This window comes from Canis lupus, chromosome 9 (assembly GCF_048164855.1).
Source record: "Canis lupus baileyi chromosome 9, mCanLup2.hap1, whole genome shotgun sequence".
Lineage (NCBI taxonomy): Eukaryota > Metazoa > Chordata > Mammalia > Carnivora > Canidae > Canis > Canis lupus.
This window is the reverse complement of record NC_132846.1, coordinates 63,818,802-63,826,004: the sequence shown is the minus strand read 5'-3', so window position 1 is coordinate 63,826,004 and position 7,203 is coordinate 63,818,802. Positions and strand designations below refer to the sequence as shown.

The 7,203-nt window shown below is 39.9% G+C and overlaps 1 non-coding gene across 1 annotated transcript; it reads left to right on the top strand.

Moving 5' to 3' along the window:
• The first annotated feature begins 598 nt into the window (after nt 1–598).
• On the top strand, nt 599–705 carry LOC140640680 (U6 spliceosomal RNA). Its single transcript, XR_012037324.1, has one exon. It is a non-coding gene; the product is annotated as a U6 spliceosomal RNA (small nuclear RNA).
• Nucleotides 706–7,203: the final 6,498 nt, after the last annotated feature.

Genomic DNA, 7,203 nt, shown 5'->3' with positions numbered 1-7,203 from the left:
TGCTTATAGAAAAAGCTCCAAGGACGGCACGAACATTCAGGTTGCTCTGGCAATCTGTGTTCTATAGAAGGGTCGTCAGCCTGTTCTCAATGGGTCTCCAGTTCTGGAGCAAGTGTTGCTAGCATTTCAGAGATAACATGCCCAATTTCCACACAGCTTTATTTGCTTTTGTAAGGAAAACACAGTGCCCATGTAATTACTCTCTCTTCTTTGGTAACTGGATGTGATCAGGGGTTTTAGAAGGTGATGCTTAGGGAAGGTAGAGGAATGAAAAAAGAATAAGGAAAACCTAAGACACATTGCAATTTGACCTAGAGCAGGCCTGACCATGTCATACAAATTATCTTGTGAATATTTTAACATGTGTTTCATTAGTTGCCAGTCTCTGTCAAAAAGACAGAAGAGGGGCACCTGGGTGGCCCAGTCACTTAAGTGTCTGCCTTTGGCTCAGGCCATGATCCCGGGGTCCTGGGATGAGCCTCATCTGGCTCCCTGCTCAGACAGGAGTATGCTCCCTCCCTCAGCTTGTGCTCTCTCCTCCTTCACTCTTTCTCTCAAATAAAGAAATAAAATCTTTAAAAATAAAAGACAGAAGATAGTGCTTGCTTTGGCAGCACATAGACTAAAATTGGAACGTTACAGAGTAGATTAGCATGGCCCCTGCATGAGGATGATACGCAAATTCGTGATGCATTCTGTATTTTTTCAACTGTGCCATTTTTATTTTATTCCTTTTTTCTCTTTTCGCAGAGAAATAAAGGTCTAGAAATTAAAGAAGACAGAAGATAAAGGATATCCAAGTACTATTCCTTGCTTGTAATCCTATGATTTTTTTTTCAATTTTATCCTGTATTCTTCAGGACTATTCAAGACATTTTAGCTTTAAAATTATCTAGTATAAGTAGAATCCCAATATTAAACACCTAGTCGGTAGCAAAACTGTCTTTATCAGGTCCATATTCTGTTATAAAACTAAATCTGGGGGCGCCTGGGGGCTCAGTCAGTTAAGAATCCAACTCTATTTCAGCTCAGGTTATAATCGCAGGGTTGTGAGATTGACCCCATGCAGGGCTCTGTGCTGGGTGTGGGGACTGCTTAAAATTGTGTCTCCCTCCCCCATTGCCCTGACTCTCCCAAAAAACCAGATAAATAAAAATAAAATAAAAAAGTAAATCTGTTGCTAAATTGTATGGTAGAGTGAGACAAACTTTTTTTAATCTTTAAAATAAATATTTGACATTCCCTCTATATATCCTGTTAGGAAACAAACATAAATACGGTTCAAAAAAAAGTAACAGAGGCACATGGATGGCTTAGTGGGTTAAGCGCCAGACTCTTGGTTTCAGCTCAGATCCTAATCTCGGGGCTGGGGATCGAGCCCCATGTCAAGCTCTGCACTTGGCGTAGAGTCTGCTTGAGATTCTTTCTCCCTCTCCTTCTGCCCCTCCCACTCAGGTGCTCGCTCGCTTTCTCTCTCTCTCTCTCCCTCTCCCCCTCAAATAAATCTTTTAAAAAAGAAGAAAAAAATAACAGAATATAGTTAGCTCTCCTCAATGTATTACCACAGGCTCTTAATAAGAGGGCTCCTTTAGAAGTATTGTATTTGTTACTTGAAGAAGAAAAGTTATACACCTTTTTGATGAGTAGCTTCCCATGGTAGAAAGAACAATGAATTCAGAGTGCAGAGCCCCACCTTCAAGCTTCAGGCTTCCAGCTTCATCTTCTCTCTCACCAGCTAGGAGAACCTCGGGCAAGTCTCAGTTCTCTTTCAACATCATTTTAATCATCACTAAAACAAGAGGCTTGGATTTATGATTTCTGGGGTTCAATCCTGCCGTAACCAGCTTTTATTAGATTTTTTATTCTTAAGAGTGTTTCTTAAATATTGTCAAGTCTATTTGACAAAAACTGTAAATTAATAAAATACCAATCCTTTTTCAGCAGACAACACATAGCATATGAAATTGGGAAAATCCCTTTAAATACAGAGTTATCCTGTGAACCATCATATCCCTAGAAACTTTGAAATACAATAATTTTAGGAGGAATGCCATGCTTTACATATAATTTAAATTCCTTCAGGCACCTGAGTGGCTCAGTCAGTTAAGCATCTGCCTTTGGCTCAGGTCATGATCCCAAGATCCTGGGATCGAGCCCTGCATCAGGCTCCTTGCTCAGGGGGAAAAGTCTGCTTCTCCTTCTCCCTCTGCCCACATGTGTGCACTCTCTTTCTCAAATAAATAAATAAAATATTTAAAAAATAAATAAATAAATTCCTCTTCAGAAGTTACAGTATTTTCAAATAATCTTCCAAGATGCAAAATCTAAAATTAAACATGGGAGACACAGACTTCCAGTTATGGAATAATAAGTCATGAGAATAAAAGACACAGGTCAGGGAATATATAGTCAATGATATTGTAACAGTGCTGCTTGGTGACAAATGGTGGCTACACTTGTGTTGAGCAGAGCATAATATATGCACTTGACTAATCCCCATGTTGTACACCTGAAACTAATGTAAGTTGTGCGTTGACTCCGATTTTTAAAAAAATTCTATTTAAAATTAATATTTAGGGGCATCTGGGTGGCTCAGTCGGTGAAGCGTCCAACTCTTGGTTTTAGCTCAGTCCATGATCTTAGGGTCATGAGATTGAGCCCTGAGTCAGTCTCCTTGCTCAGTGGGGAGTCTGCTTGAGTTTCTCTCCCCCCTTCTGCCCTTCCTCCTACCTCATGCATTCTCTCTCTCCCAAAATAAATAAATAAGATCTGTAAAAAAAAAAAAAAAAAAGTTTAATATTTAAAAATTGTTTAAATTAAACCGAATATGAACCTTTTCAAATATGCAAACAGTTGCTGAACATAAATTCCTGTCATTCACAGACATGCTACTAATACAATGACAACTTTCAAACACATTTCTCCTGTATATGTTTATTGGGTTTCTCATTTAGGTAGGTCAGCGAATTGGTCTTTGCCTAATGTGGCTGTGTAATTTAGACTGCTCAAAGACATGTCACTATTTTAACAAACCATATTTATAAAAAATTGTGTTTATAGAGACAGGATTCTATGCAATCTTAGCAGTTAATGCTAGCATTCAAATTCCAGTTCATCAATATTCTATTTGATCTTACAGTCTGCTGATGTTTAGCATTTAACATCCTTTTTTCCTAAAAAAAAAAAAAAAGACTTCACCTTTTTCATTATAAATAGTCCGAAAGATATCCTTACAGTAAAAATTTGTATACTGAACTTTGTCCTCTTTAGTTGGCATCGAATGTAGTTCAAGTATGACTTTTTCCCAGGGCTTAACATCACTTGCCTTAGTTACAGAAGGGTATCACCTGAATGCTTTGCATCAATTGCCTGAAACTTAAAAAGTATCTATAGTTAATGTTAAAACTTTACATTTCATTTTCAGATAGTCTTCTCTTTTAAATGATTGGGAGAGGGGCGTACACCAAGACTGTAATTGTTTCAATATGATGAAAACCACTGTCAGTAAGAATTTAAGTAAATTAGGGCACCTAGTTGGCTTAGATGGTTAAGCATCTGCCTTCGGCTCAGGCCATGATCCTGGGGTCCTGGGATCGAGTTCCGCATCAGGCTCCCTGCTCAGAAGGGAACCTGTTTCTCCCATTCTCTCTCTGCCTCTCCCTCAGCTTGTGCACTCTCTGTCGAATAAATAAATAAAAATCTTTAAAAAAAAAAGAAGTAAATTAGATTTAAGTAAACAATGCGTATTGGTGATGTAAATAGTAAGCCATTCTAATCTAGTCCCTTTTCTCTGAGATGCTTAAAATCCTTTATGACTATTTTATATTTTATTTATATTATTATTATAGAGTCTATGCATGTGTGTATATATATATATATACACATATATAGTATGTATAGAGACTTTTAAAACAATTTTTAAAGATTTTATTTGTTTATTCCTGAGAGATGCACAGAGAGAGAGAGAGAGAGAGAGGCAGAGACACAGGCAGAGGGAGAAGCAGGCTCCATGCCGGGAGCCTGATGTGGGACTCGATCTCGGGTCTCCAGGATCACGCCCTGGGCCGAGGCAGGTGCTAAACCGCTGAGCCACCTGGGCTGCCCTGAGACTTTTTTTTTTAAGATTGTATTTCGTAATTCATGAGAGATACACAGAGAGAGGCAGAGACACAGGCAGAGGGAGAAGCAGGCTCCCTCCGGGGAGCCCGATGCGGAACTCGATCCCAGGACCCCGGGGTCACACTCTGAGCTCAAGGCAAATGCTCAACTATTGAGCTACCCAGGCATCCCAGAGAGAGAGACTTTTTAACACTTGCAATTTAGCCAGGCAGAAATAATGATAAAACAATATTCAAATGAATTTTTAAATGACTATTATTCATCCTAAGAAGATGTTATTACAAGACAGATGATACCTAATTTTATTTCGTATCATATCACCTATAGTGGGCTCCACGGTGTTCCTTAAAAATATATATCCATGTCCTAATCCCTGGAACCTGTGATGTAATGAAGTTAAGTATTTTGAGATGGGGGATTACCCTGGGTTACCTGAATGAGACTTAAGTGCCATCACAAGTGTCTTCGTAAGAGGAAACAAAGGGAGATTTGATCCACATGGAAGGGGACTAAGCAGTGTGTCCCCGGCTCGGAGATGGGAGCGGAGTGGTCCGGTCACTAGAAGCTAGAAGGGGCAAGAAACAGGTTCCCTGTCCTAGTGCCTCTAGAAGGAGCACCACTCTGCTGACACCTTGATTTTGGACTTCTGGCCTCCAGACCTGTAAGAGATGGATTTCTGTTTTAAGCCAGTTTGCAGTGATTTGTTGTGGCGGCTCCAGGAAATTCATGCATTATCTCAGAGCACTTTCAGACGCGTTTGTAGGACATCCGCTGCTTTAAAATTGTCTGCTCCCCATTGTTGCTTATCTTTATTTGTCTTAATAACAGAAGCTTTAAAATAGTACTTAAGAAAGGACTATTATGTTCTGGATTCAAAGATGATTTAATCCGTGACAAGAAATTGTAATATTTCCAGATCTTACCAAGTGAGGTTTCAATTGTGCATTGTTTCTTCAGATCACATTGTTTCACTATGTAGAACTTGGTAGCTACTAAGAATGTTGTATCTATTAATTAAAAAATAAAAAGATACCATATGTTATCCTATCACAGAAAGCTAATTTATATGGTGAAAACAACTAAAAATTGGTGAGTAAACATTTTTTAAAAATCTCAATGGCAGGGGCACCTGGGTGGCTCAGTGGTTGAGCATCTGCCTTCGGCTCAGGGCATGATTCCAGAGTCCTGGGATCGAGTCCCACGTCAGGCTCCTGCAGGGAGCCTGCTTCTCCCTCTGCCTGTATCTCTGCCTCTCTCTCTCTGTGTCTCTAATGAACAAATAAATAAAAATCTTTAAGAAAAAAAATCTTAATAGCATAACCAATGATAATAGAGTAAGAAATTATAAAGCCAAAGGGAAGAGAAACCAATTCCTCGGAAAAGGACAGAATCAAAGCCCAGAACATTAGGAGGAAGTCGCAAGGGACAGGATGGACTGTAAGTGGAACATCCTTCACAGGATTGTAGCCAGTTTTCAAGTCACTCTGTTTGACAAAGTGTTTCTAAAGCCCTAAACTTCCTTTAAGGTCCTTCTTAATTGGTAGGAACTGAGGAACCTGACAGAGGCAAATGCAGCTCTTCTTAAAGTACCTCCATTCTTGGCCTCAAATTATTTTTTTAAAAGATTAAAAAAAAAATCATGAGAGACACAGAGAGAGGGGCAGAGACATAGGCAGAGGGAGAAGCAGACTCCCTGTGGGGAGCCTGATGTAGGACTCGATTCCAGGATTCTGGGATCACACCCTGAGTTGAAGGCAGACGCTCAATCACTGAGCCACCCAGGCATCCCTTGGCCTCAAGTTATATCTACAAATAATTTTTTGAAGATTTTATTTATTTATTTCAGAGAGAGAGAGAGAAGGAAGGAGGGAGAGGGATAGAGAATCTGAAACAGACTCCATACTAAGCACAGAGCACAACGTGGGCTCTTACGACCCTGAGATCCTGACCTGAGCTGAAACCAAGAGTTGGATGCTCCACCAGCTGAGCCACCCAGGCGCCCCTACAAATAATTTTCAAATACAGTGCACAAACTGTAGCCAAAGAATATCAGGAACCACCCCGGCCCCAAATCAGACTCTCTGAGCAAGAGAAAGTAGAAAAACAAATGAAGCAACTACAAAGCCTTTCAGGCATTGAAGTTATCAGGCACAGGCTATGAAACCTTGTGCAAGCTAAGTCTAAGTAAGGAGCAAGTTTGGAGATAACCCTAGGAAAAGGGAGAGTTCATTAACTGGATCACAGATTGTTATAACTAAGCAGTCCGGTTAAAAAGCAAAGAATGTCAGACTAGATTAGAGACGCAACATGATGGAAAATACAGAAAATATGGTAGATCTAGAAGTGCTGGTAAGAGAGAGTCAGATGGAGTTCCCCAAGGGGACAGTAAGAGGGCAGAGGGCAATGCTTGAGGAATGATGATCAAGAATGTCACAACAGGTGATCGAAAATAGCATGTTAACGAACTGTAGCCAACTGTATACGGTGGTTACATGGGTTGTTTGCCTCTTACTAGCATTTTTATTAAAATTTTTATTTTGAGAGACTTACAGATCTACAAGCCACTGTAAGAAATAATAGAGAAGGATCCTGTGTAACCCCAAACCCACTTTCCTCCAAGGAAATGACTTGCAAGTTATATATAGTACAATATCGCAATCAGGATACTAACACAGATGCAGTCAAGATACACAACATTTCCATCACCACAGAGATCCCTGCTCTTGCGCCTTTATAACCACACCCACTTCCCTACAGCTCCTCGCACCCACTTCTTTAGCCCCTGGCAATCCCTATTCTGTTCTCCATTTCAACCTCTGTATCATTTCAAGAATGTTCCATAAATGAGATCCTAGAGTATGCAAGCTTTGGGATTGGCTTTTTTCACCCAGCATAGCTCTCTGGCTATTCATACAGGTCATTGCCCTGCTTTCTATTGGCAAATGCTGTTCCAAGGTAGGGATGGACCATGGTTTGGTTAACCATTGACCCATACAAGAATATCAGGGTTGTTTATAGTTTGGGGTTATTACAAAGAAATTGCTATAAAGACTTGTGAATATAAGCTTTCAGTTCTCTACAATA